The 21,497-nt window shown below is 41.5% G+C and overlaps 1 protein-coding gene across 3 annotated transcripts in view; it reads right to left on the bottom strand.

Moving 5' to 3' along the window:
- Positions 1-21,497, bottom strand: part of Tl (toll like receptor) — a 48,692-nt gene that overhangs the window by 13,762 nt on the left and 13,433 nt on the right. For all 3 annotated transcript variants that reach the window (XM_070286556.1, XM_017182240.3, XM_017182241.3), the window contains one exon: positions 2,957-3,067. The gene's annotated coding sequence lies outside the window, so the exon portion shown is untranslated. The remainder of the gene's footprint in view (positions 1-2,956; positions 3,068-21,497) is intronic.

The raw sequence follows: 21,497 nt of genomic DNA, 5'->3' as shown, positions 1-21,497 counted from the left end.
GCCTTGTGATTTTTATGCACGCGCCTTCCCTTGCCTCCTTTCGGTTTTTTTCACTCACATTTTATGGCCATTAAATCAAAGTACAAATAAAAGAAAGTAAATAAAAATGTTCGTTACAGCCTTAATAGGTGGCCGGGGTGTAGTGTTTCCCCGGCTACAGGATGGGTGCGTGGCCTTTTGGTTTCAAATGAAAAGCTGAAATCTTGTCATAAAAATGCGCGAATTCGCAAAGTGCACTTTATGCGCAACGTTTGTGACCAACACTCTCTCTCTCTCAGGTCGGTCCATTGGGGGTAAAACTGCATAAAGAATATAAGTGAATAAAAGGAAACGTAGCTCGAATAGAGATGGTAAAATACTAAAGCTTTAATGAGCACTTTAGTTAATCTGCAGCGGTATTAATAAAGTATAAGTGAAGTCTGGAAAGGCTAGAGTTTTTTTTCGTAATTAATTACATCAAGTTCCAGACTGGTAATTTCATTTTAATTATACTTTAATATTTGAAGCAGCAGCTGCAGTGTAAACACATCGAAATATTTTGCATAGTTGTTGGCCAGCCAGCAATTTTAGCCACGGCTATTGGCTGGCAGTCGGAAAAGCCAACAAAAAATAATAATAATTTGTTGGTAATTCCCATAAAATTCTGTAAATTTACATATTTTTCCCACACACACACACTCACGTGAGGAAGCTTCTGCTTAGGAAATATATTTCAGTGGCAGGACCAACATCATCAGAAGCTGCATTAATTGCTTTTGCGTTAAAATATTTTCCGGCTAAGAAGGACTGCTGGCAGATGGGTTTTTTTTGGGTTTACATATAATTTTTTGTTGGGGTTGGGGAGGTGTTGAAACTATACATTTCGTATGCAAATGCAAATTTAATGAGCTTTAACTCGATGCCATGCATGCGCGGGTGTTAATTTTGCGTCCAAATGTGTGTGCGATGGCACAAAATATTTTGTTAATTTTTAATTTTAATTGCAGTCGCTTGTTTGAAACTTTATTTTATTTATTTATTTATATTTTTTGCAGTCGTTGAATTTTGCATAATTATGTAGTGGCGGCCAGGGGACTGTCAACATGGCAACATTTTCGCAATGGCAATAAACATTTCATTATTTATTTGTCAAATACAGAATTGTCGAGTTCGATGCGCTCTGATTGCAGCAATTTGTGGGTGTGAGTGTAGTTTTTTTTTCGTTTTTGGTAGTCGTGACGGCGCATCAATTAAACTAATTGTGCATTTAAATTGGCAAATTATTCTGCTCGATCCTTAATCATAAATTATTTATGCAATCAATTTGCATAAAGTCAAATAAACCGTCGAACATTGTCCTTGTTTGGCCTGTGACGACTCCACATGCTGTTTACAAAATTTAACTGTCCTTCGTGCTTACTATATGGATATTCTTTTGGCCTCTTTGGCTGGGATCTGCGTACGCTTTTATTTTAATTTGCGGTCAGCAGCTCCCTGTGGGGAAAACCAATTAAGTGGGCTCTAAAGCTGGCGCTTTTCTAGGCACTCGCGAGGGGTTTTGTTGGAATTGAAAATTTAAACATTTTTCACCATGGATTTTTTTCCACACTTCTCGGTTGTCAGTGCTGGGCTTTTTCGGTTCCTGGTCCGTTTTGGTTTTTGTATGCCGCCTGCTCTGCTGCTAACTTTGTGCAAATTTAATTAAATTCTTCTTCAGCCCTTTGAGCCGCAGGGATGCACCCTTAACGCATAATTTGTCTGCCAGTTCGGGATGCTGGATGTGGCTGCAACTAAGCTCGAAAAATGTATTCCAGCGAGCCATATATTGCTCGAAAGTGTGGCATACTGCTTGGGGCAGCTTACACAGAGGAAATAATTTCTTGGTTTGGTTTTTCAAAAATTTTAAGAAAATTTGTAACCGAATTTTGAGACAGAGAAGAAGGGTATATACCTTGATGTATATTTTTTTAAATATTTATTTAAGAATCATATTTAAGCTGCAAAAAAACTTTAAAAAGAAGCTGGGATTCGGTTTTAAATTACATGTTTAATAAATCTTGAAGAATGGCTAGTTTCTCTTTACATTTTCCACTGCCAAAGGCTTCTGTGTGACATTAGAAAACTGGGATTGGGGGTGTTAGTCTCACCAGAAGTGTATTAATAGTTGGAGCCGCCGCATAAAGCCTTTCAGTCATTTTTTTTGTTCCATTTCCCCGTTTGTTTTAGTGCCGCTGAAAATGTTTTAAAAGTGTTTTTCCTTATGCAACACCAACGACAAAGTGTTTGTGGCGTATACGTATATTTTGTGTATTTTTTGTTCGCCTGCTCCTGCCGACATTTAAAACAAAAAAATGGCTGTCACAATGCATTTTCGCATTTTGCATTTGCCGAGGGCGTTTCGGGGGCAGAGAAGGTGGCAATAAAAAAGTAACAACAAGTGCCAAGAACGTGTGTGTGGTTGTGCGGCTGACAGTGAGTGATAAAAGTTATGAACTCTTTGGGAAAAGCGCTGAAAATTTAGAAGTGTTGTCTGTGCTCTTTTTCAAGTGCTTTTCGTGTGTTTGATCGCCAAAGTTTTTCTCTCTTTTTTTTTTTTTAAGAGCGTTGCACTTTTGTGAAAATAATTGCGGTTTTCATTTCAGTAATTTTTTGTTTGTCCATTTCCCCAAAACATATTTATTTAATGCAATTTATTTATATTTGCAGTGCGCTTTATGCTCAATTAAACAGGAAACCAAAGGAAAAATCGAGGGAAAAAATAAAACTAAATGAAAACTGAGCACAATTGAATGCTGTAATATTTAATGATATATAAATAAATGGATGTCAGGGGGATTTTTTCTATTTGCCGTTTATGCTAGTTAATTTTTTTTTGTTTTCTTTGGCCCCCCGCTTTGTTTGCATAATTTATAATTATTTTTAATGAATATTTATAAGCTTGACTAGAAGAGCAGTAATAATATTTATTTTCACTTACCTTCCGCTGAATTGTCCTTGCCGGTTCTTATCCTTTTCTGTCCTTTCTCTCCCTCTCTATAGATGCAGCTGCAGCCGGTTGTACATTTTTAATGTATTTTTAAGTAATTTACTGCAATAAAAAAGCGTGAAAAATATGCAAATTAGTAAAGGGACGAGTGAAGGCGATGGATGATGGCGTCTTATTAGCATTCCAAAAGAGTTACGGGGCGGGGCCATTTCTTCAGCGACTTTTCAACTTTCAGTGAGAGAGCTAGACAAGTGCCACATATGTGCGGGTGACGCTGTCATTATGACACTAATAATGTCATACATATGCAAGAGTGGCAAACAAGCATGTCCGCGCGGAGAAACGTGTGTGTAAGCCACTTAAATTTCAACGCATACGTAATGCCTATTCATGAGACACATCCCTCGTGACGGGATGTGTGTATGCTTAATTTAATTAAGCTGGCTGTTACTTAGAACCCGCAATGCAGGCCATAACCGCAAACAATTTGCAAGTCAAGAGCGTGTAATGCAGACGGTAGAGGCAGCCAAAGGATTACGCTGGAGAGCCTGCCTCCTGGCAACTTGACATGAATCACTCGCAACTGTGCGCTCACAACTGGGAACTGGAAACTACGAAACCAAAAAGAATATTCAAATTTTTGGAATAATTTTATTCAATTTACCTCTCGTCCAATCGAATCAAATGCAAAAAGCTTTCTTGTTTGGTTACGAAACAGTTTCGAGAAAATAATTAAGAACTAAGCTCGGATTGCAAATAAATAACAAATTTCACCCCCAACAACTCTCGGGAAAGGTCAGGTCCGTCCTGTGTGTCCTGTGTAATTCGGTTATTTCCTGCCCCAAAAATGTGTAAAAAGGAGGTGGGTTGCAAAGAGTGAAATAAACTTGGCAAATCTACATACATCTGAATATATTTTCTGGCCGGGTCATAAATAAGGAAACATCTTTGTATTTCTTTGTTTATTTTGTATGCATGGCCAGCTCTTCCTCACTAAATTCATCAGCTCATCTCCGTCTGTCTGTCTGTGCCAGTGTCCCATCTCTTATTGTGTTATTTTATTCTGAGGCCCAAAAACTTCTAATTGCTCGCCGCATACAAATTGCCAGTTATCTAAACTGACAACTCCTGAAGCATTTGTAATTCAATTGCCTTTTTCTGTGTGTGTTTGTGCGATTGCAAGGATTCAGAGCCAAAAATTGTATGAATACGAAATTCGTTATTTTTCCTCAAATATTTATTTGACTTTTGGTTCAGATTCGACTTTCGATTTGTTCACCATTTCAAATCGCATGTTTAGCAGGGATTATCGAAGCACTTTGCTCACCAACTCACGCACAAGCCTATTTTTTATGGATCGACAGCTGTAGCAATTTATTGAGATGCAGCAAAGGAAAATATATACTTGGATATATACTTTATAAGAGGATTTACTAAGAGAAAAATATATGTGGGATTGGTCCATAGTGCGAAAGAAGAATTTTCCGTAAATAATTTAAACATTTATAATCTTGTGAACTTTACCCTAAAATAAAATAAACTTAATTTGTATTATCCCTACATATATATTTTTAAGTGTAGAGTAAAATAAATGTTTAATGGAAGGTTTAAACCAGGTAAACATTTCTTTCAGTGCAAACAAAGTACCTAAAATCAAACATCTTCGATTCGTACATTGTTCTGGCAGTTTTCTTTAAATTGCTGCGATAAATGCGAGCTCTGTGTTATCTGGTATCTGCTATCTGGTATCTGGCATCCGCATGTATCGCGTTTATTGCAGATATATATCTGCTAATTTGCATGGGCTGAAAACCGCAATCCCTTGCCTGCCACATAATGTTCCTGCATTCGTATTCACCCAAGCATGCGGTAACATGCATTCAGCACAAACAACTCCCCCCAGCCGACTGCCTGTCTGTCTGTAAGTCCGTCTGTCCCTCTGTCAGCTCTGTCTGGCTGCATTTTCATATTGAAAATCACTGAAGTGGCAGACCAGCTCCCCACCAAGCCACCCCCCGTCGCCACCCATGGAGCGCGTTTTGTGTGGCAATTTTGGTTCTCTTACTTTGCGAATGAAAGATTATGAAGAAAAAAATAATAAAAAAAGAGCTGAAGCTGAGCGCATTTTAATTTTAATAGACATGCCTGGCTTTCCGTGGATGCTGGGCATAATGAGTGCTGCTTAGGGCCGGGCTCAGCTCTCAATGGATGTTAATAAAAGTATGGCATGCATAATTTTTATTGCCCTGGCCCCCCTCCGTACCAACACTCCCTGGAGCGGCCCTTTAGCTGTGTCTTGCTTTTTGTTTAAATAATGAAATGTGCAAATGTGTTGCCAGGTTGCCAGGCACGCGCACACAAAAGGCATATATGCAGATACAAATGCGGATACATTTGGTACAGTTGAGAAAATTTAGATGAATTTTTAAAGTATTTTATTATATCTATTCCCTTTTATTATAGAGAAAACTATTCTTATATTTTTAGAGAAGAAACAGAATGGCAGCTATTACTTCGAGTCAATAAAACTCTCGCCTCGGGGGCGTCTGGGCGTCTGGGTATTCATTTTATTGCCAAAATGTTACTCCTTCATAAATGTCAGAAGCATTCTAGATACAAATTTCGTTCTGTGCATGTCTGCATATGTGCTTTTGGCTCTCTCCCTCTGTTTTGTATCTTATGGATGCACGCGCGCCCTGCTTTTTTACATAATTACATCGCTCCCCTTTGCCAGCCTTTGTTTTTTGTTTAGTTGCTAATTTATTTGTGTATGCATTTGGGTCTTCATTCATGCTCTGCATTCAAACACAAGTCTGACTCTGGCTCTGGCTCTTCTTTTGTATGCATTTTTGAGCAATTTTTAGCCATTGTTGAGCGCATTTAGAATGTATCTGGCCGTCTTTGTTGGCTGTGCGCAATTGTAATTACTTCAATTGCAACTCCCTCGGTATCTTTTACACATGTTTCATGGGCATAATTCGCGCTTCGCTGGCCAAGTTGCTCTGGCTCTAAAAGAAAGCCTTTTGAATGTGGCAGAAACGATTCATTTCACAGCAAAAAGAGTGTGCGGTGGTGCCCTGCTTCAGTTTCCAGTGGCTGGCACTTTCTAAGCTTCCTCCCCGCTACTCATTAGAGCCGTAGTTGGCCAAAGTTCTGCTGTTCTTTATGCTGTTGTGGCTGCTTTTTACCGTTTCTGCTGCGGTGGCTATGGCTTCGATTTCCCATTATGCCAAAGGTAGGTAGGTAGGTAGGTAGGTAGGTAGGAAAAACTAGTTCTTCCCTCGCTTTTGGTTTTCTTTTCTAATCGCGTTTGCCAACCGCAGCCGGCGCATTGAACCAGGAAAGTAGATTTATGCATTGTTCTAGGTGTTGCAGCTCCGTGGTTCTTGTGGCCATGGTTGTGCAGCGTGTTAATTACCCGACTTTGTCGGGAAAGTCTCGGAGGCAAGCGAGTCGCAAGCATTAACCACAGCAAAGTTCCCTGGGAAGGTCTGCCTTCCTTTTTTTCTCTGCCCAAGAATTGCCTTTCTTTCTGCACGCATAAATCATTTTTTATTAGCTTTAACACACGATGAGCTCGGATTTCACAAGCCCCAAAAAAAAAAAACAGTATTCGACTTTAGCCTCTGCGATTTTATTCTTTATGCTTTGCATGTTCAGCTTTAATTGAAATATACGACTGACCCCAAAAAAAACAGAAAAGGAGGCGAATCGCATTCCATTACTCACAGCACGCAAAAGGATCATGCACATATATATATAGTAGTATATTACTCTTGACCTTTGGCCAAATAAACTTATTCTTACAAGAGCTCCTCCTCTGCATTGAACCTTGAAAAATTTTCGTGTGTTGTGTGTGCTTTCTCTTAACCTACTTCCCCGAAAAAAAAATTACCCCAAAAATCCAACTGAAGGATATACCATAAAAAAATTGTTTTCACTTTTCCTGCTTGGCTCTTCAGTTGGCTTTATATTTTTTATTTCATTCCGTTTCGTTCCGTTTTTTGTAATCAACAAAGTTCCAACGTTGGCATATAAATATTTGCATGGCAGGGACCCAAAAGGAAGTTCAGACAACAAGTAGAGAAGGCCAACTTGCCGCGCACTTATTATTATATACGGCCAACAACAACAACAACAACGACATCAACAATACTGGCAACACCAACAACAATGGGTTCGAGGCATCTGACGCGTAAATGTGCAAAAGCTTTAAATTAAAAGTGGAGGCTGACTGGGTGGTGGTGGTGGTACTGCTGCTGGTGGCTCACTACTGCGGCTTGTTGTGTCAGCTGTCGTCGTCTGGACTTCATTTTATGCGCTGACAATTTCTCATTATTAAAATTACAGCACCCCGGCAGCAGCAGCAACATCGGAAGGAGAAAAAGAAAATGCAAGAACAATGAGGAAGGAGAAGCATCTTTAGGAAGCCGAAGATAAATTACTCTATGAATTATTGGAAAGAAATTGTTTCAAATAATTTTACTAAAGATTTTATTTAAAAAAAAAAGTTAAATTATATTTTAGAAATATTACAGAAGGTTATCTTATTTAAAGCAAAGTCAAAACATGCTGAACTCCTATCAGACGTATCAATATTAAAATTAAAAAACCAAGCATATTTATAATATTTTTTTAACCCCAACCAGTTCACAAAAATGTATCTCTTTCTTTAGGGAAAATTATTATTATTTTTTCGTGATTTTAACCAATCTTTTTAAACCCCTAGAAAGGGTATTAAGACCAAGTGAAAAGCTGAGGACGAAACAACAAATTATCTGCAGTTGTGTAAATGTGAAAATTATTTCACTCAACCAGCTCTTTTCCAGTACACTTCTTGCTTATTCAGCAGCACTCATCCCATCGTTGCAAGATCAAATGGAATATATTCCCTTTCGATCCGATCAGGTGTGTGTATGCTGCTCATTAGCCACCAGATCCTACATTAAGCATCACTCTGTGACCAGTATATGCTTTCCTTTTGTCAGCTGCGCATCATTTGGCTGGCATATTTGTGTTGGCTATATAAATCAGCGGTCGCATGTCATTAACTTGCGATAAATCTGTCATAAACAATGCAACACATAAATTGCCGTCAATGGAAAGCGGCAACAACGATGGGTGGTAATGGGTTTCCATCTGAAACGGAGGCGTGGCAGTCATCATCAGGCCAAACAATGTCGAAAATGCAAATCAGGAGTGAGAGAGAGAGAGTACTCCGGGTCTGAGTGGGTGGTGTAAGTTGGGTGGGGCTTGGGTAGGTCGGAAGTGCCATGAATGGGGTGGACTCTTAGTCGCTGTCGCGGAAACAGCACAGCGGGCGACATTATGATGTTGACGAAACAAAGGATCGTTTGTTGGCCTCCGTTTGTCCGTCAGCGGTCTGTCTGTCTGTCCGTCCCTGTGTGCGTTCGTGTTAATGCTGTTGAAATTTAAAGCGTTTTCAAATTGGTGGTCTTGGTCTTGTCCCAGCTCTCACCAAAATTAAACTATAATTTTTGGAAACCGCTCTTCTGCCTCAACCATTCGTGAGTTTAATAACTTTATTTTTTGATGGTTTCACCACCAATAAAGTAAAACTCCAGGCAAATGCACTTAACAAATTGCAACGCAGTTAAAATTACAAACTGCAAAGTATTTGGCAACAGCAACTGCAATTTCGTAACAAAAGTCTTTTGCACTCAAACCACAAAAAAAAAGGGGGCCATAAACATGCAAGGGTTTTGCAGAGCAGGGGCGTAGCTTAAGGGAGTTTTTTTGTGATTGAGTTTTAAAATTTAAATTTTAAGGTTCTGGTTAATTCTGTAAAATTTATCAGAGAATACCAGAACTCTTTTGCTTGCTCATATTTCACTTTAACATGCAATAGTTTTTAATTGAAGTTAAGGCATATAAAGTTTAAGCTTTCAAGTAAGGGTTATATTTCATTTTCTTGGTTATTTCTCAATTTTCCCTGTAAGAACTTCACCCACCTACGCTCCTGCCCCTCCTTGGGCGATACAAATCTGAGGAATGACGTGGGCTAAAATGCTTCAATTACAGTTGTTTTGTTGGGTGCAAAACACTGCGGTTTGTTTGGAGCTTTCGTTGTTTTTGCTGGTCGCTGCATTGACATGTAAATGACCTTTAATTGATGGGCTCGTGTGCGGCTTGATTGAGTGCTGGCGGGCGGGCAAAGGTGGTGTACAAGGAGTTCGTCCAAAGAACTCGCACATGGTAATTTGCATTTTGAAAATGCCGCAACTTTTGCAACTTTATGTGGTGGCATCGCCTTGGTTCCATCAGTCGTCTCCGTGTCCTTTTTGGCCCTTTTGCTGCCTGGTTGGTTCACTGTTTGCCCGACTGCTTGTCTGTCTGTCAGTCTGGCTGGCTGGTAAAATATTTATGTTGCTTCCACCCAACTGATTGCGGCGAAAAAGCGCAGCTCGGCGAAATGAGAATTTATCGCAAACACATAAAAAAACAGAAGAGAACCAAAGAGGGAGGGAGAAAGAGTGTGTGTGTTAATGGCTTTTTCGTGTCGATGTATTGGGTAAAGCGGAACGGAACAGCGCGCTAGCCGTCTCTGTCGCACGCCTGCACTTCCGCCGGAAGTTTGCATGTTCCTATATCATTCGCAAGAATCTGAAGCGCGCTTAAAAAAGCTGAAAGGCAAACGCAGTCAGTCAGTTGCCCCAAAAGGTTACCGCCATTATAGCGCTTTATTTATGAGCCAGGTTAACACACTCACACACCTGTCTACCGTGTGTGTATGTGTGTGGCTAACGGTAATTGCGCCGCCCGCCATCGCTTGGCCCGCTGCTGGCCCTCAAAGTCGATAACATGTCATTTGAGCGTCGCTAATGTCTTCATTTATTTTTAGCATGCCGCGCCTCGACTCGCCGCTTTCGGCACTCCATCGTCCAGTTGGCCCAAACGAGCTGTTTGTTTAGATAAAAGTTTGCTTTTGGCTTCCGACCCTCGCACAGCTCCTCCTCGACCACCATCTGCAGCTCCTGCTCCGTGTGTGTCGGCCATAATTGGACACGAGCTGGGGCCTTGTTTACACATGCATTTTATAGACGCTTTTAACGTGCCAATTTTGTGTGGCTCTCGCTGCGCTTTAACCGATTTCGGGGTTAATGTGCGGCCAGAAATCGCCTCAGTCTTTGGTCATCATTCCACCAAAAACCCAAACTCCAAAGACCCCGAAGACATAACTTTATTAAGTTAAAGTAGGGATAGCAGAAAATATCTATGTCGATATCTGTGTCGATATTTGAAATGAAATCGATGTTTTCTACGATTTATGTGCGATAAATCGGTATTCTGTTTTTTCTAAATTTCTTCGAAAATATTGATCAATATTCTGTGTGACATACCATAGTAATATGAGCAGAAAAATATATAAACAAATGGTTTTTGATTTCGATTTAAGCAAACTCAATTTAAAATTATTGTGATTACTTCACATTTTTCTAAATTAAATATTTTCTAAGAAACTAAAGCTAATCAACTTTCACTGGCGGACGACAGCCTGCCGACATGAATACTCCGTTTTAGCGTGTTGCCAGTCGGGAGCAGCATAGTGTGCCATATATGACACAACCGATGAAGTTTTTGCGCCCCCAAAACAACTACGGACAATTGTCACGCACACACAAGTGTCCTTGGCTGTGGATGTGGAAAAATTGGAGGAGAAAAAGGAGGCTCACGCAATGGCCACGTCCGCAGCCGGCCTGCTGGCCGGACCAGCATAATGAAGAATGGCTTCTGAACGTTTTAATGCCACATAAGTCCTTCGGAGCAGCCAGAAATGCTCTTTTGATGGACGAGACTCAAACTTGGCTAATTTCTCAATCAACGAATGGCGCTCTAATTGCGCATTAGAGCGAAAGAGGAGACCGAGTCGGGGCACCATGATGGAGCTGGAAGCCATTTGAGAAGTAATCAAAAATCCCCATCAAAGTTATGCGAGTTTGCCAAGTTCCCTTGAATACCATATATATGTGGGTGTATATATATATATATATATATGGATTTTTTCGCTTATGCAGGAATCCATAAAAAGTAACTCAACTCGCATGCAAATAAAGGATTCGAAAAGAGCGCAAAAAAAACGGAAGGGCGAAAGGAAACGTGAGTGCCACAAAAGATGCGCCACCCCGCCGGCAGGCAGGCAGTCACTTAACCCTTTATCGCTCCACATTCAGTTCCCTTAACCCCCTCCTGGCGACACCTCCAAGCGCCACACCGTCTTTCTCTTTTTCTTTCTCTTTCTCCTCACTCAACTCCATGGCAAGCCGCAGTAATGACAGTTCAAAAGGGCAACAAAGTACTAAAAATAGTGGAAATTACCGCAGGATATTCAAATTTCCACATTGCGGAGGGGCATACATACATTTGAAGCGACTAGATGGAGTGTGGCAGCGGGTGTGTATGGCACACATTGCATGCCCTGGCATTTGCGCCATTATAAACCTCGAATCCTCCGAAGGAGCAAGTGGAGTGAATGCAAGTGGAGAAAGGAGGAGTTTTAGCCAGGACTCACTCGGGCACTGCTGCTGTTACTCTCTATGTTGCTGCCTGTGTTTTTTGGCCTTTGGCATGTGGCAGCGATAAGAATCGAATCCTTTTTGCATCGCATGTTAACACATGCAAATTGAAATGTCTAAATCATGCACCCACACACACACAGACACTCAGGGGACTCCCCTTGAAATGAACGCGAAAAACACGGGCGAAGAATGCCGAATGGCGAGGCAAATGCAGAAAATGCCTTAAATTGCATTTTAATTGCTACGCCAAAGCTTTGCCAGCTCTCGAGTGGCTAAAGGAGTGCCGGATAACAATCGAGTCTAATATATTTTGACGTGCCACTAACCCCTACTCCAATGGCGGAGCGGAGGGAGAACTATTTTTAAGGGGGTTTTAGTTTTAGGAAGAGGTTGAGAGTAGAGTTATATCCAAAATATATTGACTAAATTTATGTAAACTATTTCAATGACCCCAAATATTTTGAGTTCCCACTCTTTGCCATATATCCTTTGACTCCCTGATTTAGAATATCTCAAACCCCTCTAAGGTCCCGCCGCTGAGGCTATTGCTTAGGCAACGTTTAGTGGCTTTTGTGGCTTACCAGCGCTGAGCCATGCAAAGAGGCGCGCGAATGAAATGAAATACTTGCGGTATTGGCCACACTAAGCCGCACAACACCCACACTACTCGCCAGGACACCATCACCACCATCAACCCACTCTCACTCCCCCGATGCAGGCATATAATTAATTATTGTCGCAACATCATTAATCAGGCTATGCCAGGACATCGTTTATATCCTGGAGAGCCCTGGCCTCCCCCTGCATCTCCATCTCGCTCTCTGTCTCGTCCCGATTGTCTGTCTCTGTCGCCTGTTTATTTATCTGTTGACGTTGCCGCTGTGTGTAAGTGTCTGTGGCAGATTATGGTCACACTGCGCGTAAACCTCAAACAAGCACTTAAACGCATAGAGTGGGCCAAAAGCGGGCCACAGCGAGTTAACCAACTGACTGATGACTGTCGTCATGTGCGTGCCAGCGACCTTCACTCAACCCACCCACGCACGCCTCTCCTGTGTAGTATGTGTTCTAGGGAAAATGAAAAATGATTTCTTTAATATGCAACTCTGAAATGTAAAAGTAACCAAGTGACAAGCGTAGTGAGTAAAAGTGTCAAACTGGTTAATGCCTTCGGGCATTTAGATTTATGCCAGGCTCAAATGCGATTAGCAAGTTAAGCGGCATTACGGGATTATCATCTGATCCGATGGCTCATTATTTTATTCACAGTCGCATTAAGCACTGTCTGCTGCTGATGGTTAATTAAAATTATTAAAATTGCATGTCGCTCTCTTTGGCTCATTATGAAAATTAATTGGCTGAACCCAATTGAAAGCATTTGATAATAAATACTGAAAATATGCAGAAATCCTTGCTGTTTTTATCATTATTATTATTATTATTATTATTATGGTCATCTTTTTGGGCGGGGGGCCACTCCATTAACATAACGATAATGGCCATGATGATGTTGACAATGCCTCCTGGTTTTGGTCGCAGGTCGCTGGTCTCTGTTCTCTGGTTTCTCTGCTGCGGCTGTTTAACTCTGCAGTTTGGCATTAAGTATTTAATTGCCGGCTGCATTTACCAATAATTTTACACAAAGGACCGATGCGACATGGGCGATTAATTAAGGAGAATATTCATAGTCACAGGACAAAGGCACTGCCGGCGGCGACCACCGCAAATACAAATGTATAAAAATTAATGAAATGAAATGTTGTGTTTATACAAATGATAAAATATTTATTAATTCACCGCCGCGACACATGTCAACACCTGTTCGGGGCGTGGTCCCTTTGCCGTCGGGCGTAACTGTAATTGTTTCTCAACAGGCTGTCGCAGGACATGCATGTGACAGGCACTGGCGGGGGCGGAAAAGGAAACGGCCACCGGGACCGAGAGGTGGCAAGAAAAATCAATTTCCCTGTTGACCAAAGCCAGGCATAAATATTTCATAAAATCAAAAATAAGGCAATGGTTAGTCCTGGCCAGCAGAGACACACCGAGAGTAAAAAAGAGAGCTAGAGAGAGTGGAGAATGAAAGACAAACAATTTGCCGGATGGGGGATGAAAAGGAGCTGGGACAAGCTGGACCCTGGACAGGTCCTGGCAAAAAGTTATTATTAAAAGTATGAATAACGAAAGGGTGGATGCCGGAGCAATTGAAAATCAGCGCAAAGTCAAACGAAATAAAAATCCATAAAATCAGATTTCCAATATCGACAAACAGATAGATGGACAACCAAGTCTATGCACACACTCTCTCTCTCTCTTGCCACTGCAAGTCTGCTGCCGACATCCTGATCCTGCCCAGGAGCCAGAAAGAGGAAGCCAGGAGCAGCTCGAGCTTCCCTTTGCATTTCATTTGGAATTGCATTTCATTTCGAGTTGTTTATCGATGGCAACGCAGCGAGGGCGAGGACGCCTCCAGGGTCCTTCGCCGGAATATGGACCGTAAATCATGGCGAATTGCTTCAGATGGCAGTGGCCCAACCCTACTATATCCGGGCGTAATTTATGTGCGTGTGGGCGGAGCAGCACCAACTCGCTCGCTCACTCACCCACCGTAAGTGTAATAATAATAATGGCTTAATGATTATGTTTGTCATAAGCGACCCGGCCCCAGCCCGGATTACGTTTTATGAAGTGCCGCAGGTCAGGCTCTCGCCGGGTCGCCAGGATTTGTCAACACCCCTTTCAATCTGGCATGCTTGGGTTTCATAAAAAGTGAATTTATGTGGCATTCGGATCATTTGCTGGAAAGCTGTAACCAAGTCCCCGTCCCCTTCCAATTTGGATCAATATTTCGACGCCGGCTTCGCTGGCATCTCTGGCCAACGCCTGATTTTATCCTGTTTATTTGCGTGCGGAAATGAACACATGAAGGAGGCATACGAATGGCAAACATAGAAACGCAATTACGCCCACTTCCTGGCGAGTCCTAAGTTGGTTTTTATGCCGTCGTACCCCGCCCGAATTTCGGTTTAATAAATACTTAACGCACTGTGCGCCGTGCTGATTCCACGGTATCGACAAATCATCAGGGTGGCGAGAGAGGGAGTGAGGCCAAGGCCCATAAAAGAAATGTCATAATACATATTACAAATATAATAAAGTGCCCGAGGAGCCGCACACACGCATAACGTAAACAATTGTGCGGCAGCGCGAATACTCCACGCCGCTCCGCTTCGGCTCCCGCAAGGAGCGCCGGGCAAGGACCTCCTGTCACAGCTTAGCAACGCAACTGACAATCACAGCGGCTTATAGGAGAGCCAACTGCCATCGCCAGACGCTGCCTCGAGTGGGGCTAAAGCGATGCTTAAATATAACAACAGAAGCAGCGGCAGTGGGAGAGGGGAAAAAATATATATCGCCGGAATGCTAGAATGCTGCCGCTGATGAGCTTTCCAGCGACAACGCGGCGTATGTGTGATGCGTATACGTAATTTGTTATCATCGCCAACACGCCGGCTGCCGGCTGCCAGATTCAGGATAATAATTTCAGCCTGTCGTCTGTTTAATATTTTTCGCGCCTAATGAAAAATACAAGCCGTGGAAGGCGAATGGGTCCTTTGGGGGTCTATGAACTTCTGCTAAACCTTCTCGAGTCCTCCCGCCATATTCGTATCATTTGTCACGACTCCACACGCGCACACTCACACATATGATTATGCGACATTTCCTTTTTTTATTAAGGGAGGTCCCTGCTATTTTTTTCTCTTCCTTTTTTTTCGCCTGCGTGAGCCTGTGTTTGTTAATGCGTTGCCAGGATCTGAGCTGTTAGTGCAGCTTTTAGCAGTTGGCTGGCTGCTGATAGCAGATAAGCATTTGATGAGCTTTAATACGAAATCGAAACAGCCGTCTCTAAGCCTCTTAGAATAAGTAATTTGTCGGGGGAGGCGGCGCAATTAGCGTACAATCTGCTTAAACACTAAATCGCTCAAACTTTTGATGCTCGCCATTATTTATTAAGATGCTTTTTGTATTTTTCCAGGGCATTATTGTAAATTTATATGAATAAATATGAAACTTTCATCTGTTTCAGCGTGTATGCATCTGCGATTCTAGTAACGAGCAACAACTCCTGTGAATTGCATTTCAGCGGCTTTCGCAACTTGCGCTGCGCTAGCGTTCGGGGAGAAAAAGTTGTGCGTAAATAAAGGATATAAAATTCACATGCGACTCCCAAACCAAACAGAAAAGTTTGCATCCAGGAAAAAAATAGCTAGCAAAGGGAAAGGGAATGGGAATGGAAATATTTATATGTTTGGCATAAATACAAGCAGTGGCGAAATAAATTTTTCCAAAAACTTTGACACGCAGCCATGAATAAAATGTATTTGTTTTTAATACCCATCAGGAACAGAGAACGATACGGGTAAAAATAAGGAGTGAGGAGAGGCTTGAAGAATGGTATTTGTATGTGGCAGCAGGCTCTCCTTATCTGCTTTGATATATTTAAAATAAATATCAAAGAACGAACGAAATAAAATACTTCACAAACAAATAAATGCAGCAAAAAATTAAGACAAAACTAGTTTAAGTTTAATTTTAAACGATTTTTACAAGGGCTTTGGGTTAAAGAAGTCATATAATAAATCTAGAAAATATCACAAAACTATCCAACCATTCAATTGTAAATATCAATAAATGGAAGACAACGCTTTATTATTATATTTTCTGTTAGATTATTCAAATAAAAACCATTCCAAAACCTTACTTCCTTTAAGACCAATACCCCACAATATCCTCAAGCATTCTAACAACAAAACTAAAATTTAATTACACAGCCTAGAAAGCGATTTACATGACCGACTGGCATAGATGCAAAAATTAATTCTAAATTATGTTGACATTTTAATTGAAAATTCCTTTTGAAATGCAAATAGAAAATCCAAAGAGAGACCAAATTCAATTGCGAGAAACCCAAAAGCAAATCCGCACCCACCCCGAAAATCTAAGTCATGTGTCGAGCGTGTGTGTGCTTTTGAATAAATATGAAGTCAAGCTTGAAATTGAGGCAAAACGAAAAGGAGCCAGGATAAGAGCCAGGAGGAAAAAAAAACACAGAGAGAGAGAGAGAGAGAGAGATGTTGTATGTAATGTAATAAGGCAGAATTAATAATTTAAAATATAAATTGCCACAAGAGCACATGAGATATTTTAACCACAAGCAATTTAAATATTAAATGAAAATGAGAATGCGAGCGAGAAATGTAAAGGAGAGGAGCCTGCCAGTCCTGGGCAGTTGCATGGCCACCGGTTCAGAGACTCTGCAACAGCAGCCACAAAACCCGGGCAAACCTTGAGCCTGACTTCCTTCTGTCTGTTGTCGATGTTTGTTGTATCCATTTCCTTGCCACCAGCCACATCCCATCTCTATGCTGCTCCTGAATCCTGCCTTGTGTGTGTGCGCACGTCAAGTCAAATAAATTTAATAACGCATACACATACGGCATAAAAACAAACCGACAATGGCCGGGGCTTTAGAGGGGGAATGTATGAAGTTACGCATACGCAACGTGGAACAGTTGCCATGTGGACGTGAATGTGGCCGGGGATGTTTGGATGTGTGGCCCGGGATGTGGCTGGTAACTGCTGCCTGCCTGGCAGGCGGTCTCCTTGCCCTTAGCTCTGGCTCAAAAGACGCGCATCAGCGAACCGCAGTGGCGGTGTCTGATAACAATGCAAATTAACACGGCGAATGCGCAATGTTTGTTTGCCTTGCCTTGCTTTCAGCATTTTACCTTAGCATATATTTTCGCGCTGGTCGCTCGCATCGTTACGTCCCGTCCGAGCGCATACGCTTTACACTTTAAAGCACTCTTGCAAATTGCTCATAAATACACACACATACTGTGCGCTTTATATACCGTTTATATCTGCTGTGCATCGATTTTTACTGCCTTCTGCGAGCCCCATTTTTTTTTTTTTTTGGGCAGCCATTTTACGAGCCAAGCTCACAGCTGGCACACATGGTGTATATAGGTATATATATGTATATATTACACATCATTTGGCCAGCGACGATGCGTAAATTATGCTCTAAAGACAAGAAAAGGCATTTTGGGGAATTATCAGCGCAGCCATTAGCTTCCGATAACTGCCCCAAAAGCGTTTTGTAACAAATTCGATTCCTAAATGGTTTCTTCGCCAGTGAAACTTTCAACTATAAAAACACAGAGAAAGAAAATTTAGGGAAGGAATTGATGCATATTTTTATTTTATTGAGGAGTTAAGATTAGTTTAAATTTCCTGAGACTTTATAAATATAGGAAAACCAGGCTAAAAGTCTAGGAAAAAAAGTCATCATTAAAGTAGAAATCTTTATTATACATTCTTCATTATATGAGAAATTATAGAATTTCTGTTTTCTTTTTATTAAACATAAATCCATTAATCCATTAAGCTAAGATTACCAAGAGTTTCTAGTGTATTTTCTCTTGAAAAGATATTATCTCAATCTGTACGAATGCTAATGAGCTTGGCCATTGAACTCTTATGTTCGTTCCTTTTTTGCCAGCAATTATCAATTGGCAATCGATTATAAATCGCAAACAGTCTGCAAGGGGGAAAGCCAAGGCTAAAACCAGAACGGGGCACTCATGAGAGAGCACTCGTTTATTAACTGCCAGCTACAGCCACACTCGAGTTACTTGGGTTTTTGTGGCTTGCCAGATCATTAATTTTTGGAGAGTGTCAAAAGAGAGAAGAGCGCGCATTGTATTACATCAAAGGCTCGGGAATATGGACTCCTGCCTTGCGGCTCCTCCTCCACCTCCTCGTCTGTTCCCATCTCCCTGTGAATTGAAAAGCCATCAATTATAGCCCCAAAGTCAATTCAATGTAATACAGCCAGATGGCGCATCTTAATCGTTATTCGTACCTCGTCGTCGTCTCTCAATTGCTAAATCATGGAGGCCAACTCCAGTTTGTTGGATTCGCTGAATTGCTGGATTGCTTACTTATGCATGCACATGTGTGTCATCATGAATATGCGAATGTGAATGAGATAGCGAGTCGCGCCAATCAAGTGTGGCCCCCGAATGAATCCGAATCTGACTCTGACTGGTACTCCTACTCCGACTCTGGCTCTGTGAAGCTGTGAAACCAAAAGATACATAGTATCTGCATCTCGAAAGACTCTGGCAATTGTCTGGGCAATTGGCTGCACAACCAGCGCAAACAATTGTGGGAAAGGTTATTCAAAAGTCATGCGACTACCGCCGCCTGGGAAAATGTAACGAAAAACATAGCCAAACAACAACAAACCGAACAAGCCAAAAGCCACGCTTTCACGGACAGAGCAGAGCTACAAATTTATTAGCAAGTTTTCCCAGTGTCACATCCTTTCACTTTGCCAGTTGACCTGCCAGTTGACTTTCCCCCCTCCCCAGTACGCCATAATCAATAATTAAACTCACCTCTGATCAAGATAGACAAGTATGTTTGTTTTTGGCTAATGGGTTGGGTTCTGGGCCCCGGCCCCGCCATAAATATCAAGCGTGTCAAATGGGTTTTTATGCGCCAAGTGCAGATACGTAGATGCGAATGCAGATACAGATAGCGGAGCAGCTACACAGATACAATCTGCAAACCGTTCGTGTGTGTGCTGGCATATGTGGTGCAAATATTTCATTCATGACGCTTGTAAATCTTCTTTTGATTGCACTTAATACTTGTCACACAGCTCGGCAAGGAAAAAACATATAGAAAAAAAAAGAAACCAAACATTCCTGGCAAAGGCATGCACACACTCATACGAGACTACCCATATCCTGGCTCAGGATCCACCACATTGAGGCGGGGCGAAAAAAAAGAGAGTTGGCAAGCAAACTAACAAGAAAAACTGCCAACGGTAGGAAGAAAATCATAATAATCCTACATGTTTGCATTCAAATTGAGAATTTCTCATATGCTCCACCTGAATGGGAATACGTACATATATTTCTGGCTTTGCATGTGTATGTGTGTTGATACACAGAGATAAAAAGGAGCATATTTGTAAGATTTACATTGATAATATTCTTCAATTCAGAATAACTTCTGTATAAAATATAAATTTTTGAAATAAATATTTTTAATTAATAAACAATCTGTGTTATTCGCTTAGTTTCTGTCAAATAATTAGCATCTCTATTAAACCCTGATAAAATAAATGTATTTCTACTCAATTTACAAATAATTTTTTCCCTTTAAAAATTATAATTTACATTTTACAATACTTCAATCTTGTTTTGCTACTTAGGCAGTCACATGTCTGGGATCCCAGGCCTCTTAAATCGGAATTGCTTCAAGTCGTGAGCTAAGAACCTGTTTTTCTTTCTCTGCAAATGCGAGACTGAGTGAATATTTCTATCTCTGCTGGGAAATCTCATTTCATTTGTGCACCGTGCAAACAGAGCAGAACACACACACACACATATACATTTAGGGCTGTCGGAACTGCCTTTCAGCTCTGCCAGTTAAAAATCATGTTTTTCAATGCTGAAGATTTTGGCTATCAGCAAAACCGAGCCGCAGGATAGGGGTCCTTGCTGGCGGAAAGAGAGAGACACCTTTTACCGCAATTTATCGTGTTGTGAATCTCAAATCCCCTTTATCACACTCTCGCATGCAAATATGCCGGGGAATGTGTTGTCCCGCGCACCTCGGTTACTTTTTTCCTTTTATTTTTTTTTTCCCCCTGCGTTGGCATGGCGATTCAAGGCATTATCCTTGGCGGCTGGCAGCCTGGCGTTGTAAAACAAGAATTATGCTTTTTTATTGAAAGTGAAAGAGGGAGGGGGAGGGGAAAAACAGACAAACAAGTCAAGGTGCGCGAAATGTGCACACCGTATAGATTTTTATCTCGGAATCTGTATTTGCAGGGCCTGAATAGCGGGTTGTGAGTGGTAAAAGGTGAGCGTAAGCTATTGAAAAGCGGCAAAGCGCAGTTAAAGGGACACAGGACAAAGGAATCCGAGGCCAGATTCATATTCTCTCGTTCTCCATTATCTCCGAGTTATCAAGGACAAAAATCTTGGCAAACTTATTACCAGATACTTGAAGGCTCCCTCACAGCTAATAAAAGCCAACTTCTCGTTCTCTGTCAGCTGCCTGCCAACTTTTTTAGCCTCCGCCTCTGCCAAGTACCAAAAACCATAAAAAAAAGTACCCTCATCCTTCTCTCTCCTCTTGCGGAATATTCAAAGTGTCCTGTTAACAGTTTTGAAGAGAAACTTTTCAAATCTACAAATTGGTTTCGCCTCTAACCGCAAGAAAAAGATTCCCGAGCCTTTCTGACTCTCGCTGACAAATCCCTTCGCTTCCCTTGCCCTCTCAGGAACGCACATATACGCACAGCCAGGGAAAATTTCACGCCGGGCCAAAGGCGAAGTGAAGTCAAGCCAAGTAAGGAAAAAAAAAGAAGAAAAGTGAGTACGGCGAGGGAAAGGCAAAGCAAAATCAAGCATAACACAGTCAAAACGTGGGGCTAACAACGCTAATACCCCAGGAAAATCCCAGCGAACAGCGGGTAAAACTTTCCCATTCTCCTTCAGATCCAGCTCCTTGTCCTCCCGATACCCATCCTTTTTTTCGATCCCGTTCCAGCTATTCTCCTTGTCGACCCTTTGCGACAAACAAATCCAGCCAGCAACTTTTGTGAAAAACTTTATGCATTTCACTGCTGATGATGAAAACAAGGACTACTTCGGGTGAAAAAAAAGCATCAGCTGAAGGAGGGGGAAAAAAACAAACGTAATTCCCGCATTTTCTTGATTTTAAATTTACGAAAAGGCAGCCAAAAAAGAAAAACGGTTTGTTCAGAGCAGCCAGGACACATGTCCATCCCATCCGCCCGCGGCACGGTTGATGCAGAGGGATCCTTTGGATCTGGCTGGGGTTCCGGCGATGGAGCGATAACTTTTTGATGTTTTATGGCTGTCAAGTTGTTCTGTCGCCATGTCAAA

Source organism: Drosophila kikkawai, chromosome 3R, assembly GCF_030179895.1.
Source record: "Drosophila kikkawai strain 14028-0561.14 chromosome 3R, DkikHiC1v2, whole genome shotgun sequence".
Taxonomy (NCBI): domain Eukaryota; kingdom Metazoa; phylum Arthropoda; class Insecta; order Diptera; family Drosophilidae; genus Drosophila; species Drosophila kikkawai.
The sequence above is the reverse complement of the archived record's forward strand: the minus strand, read 5'-3'. Positions and strand labels throughout refer to the sequence as shown.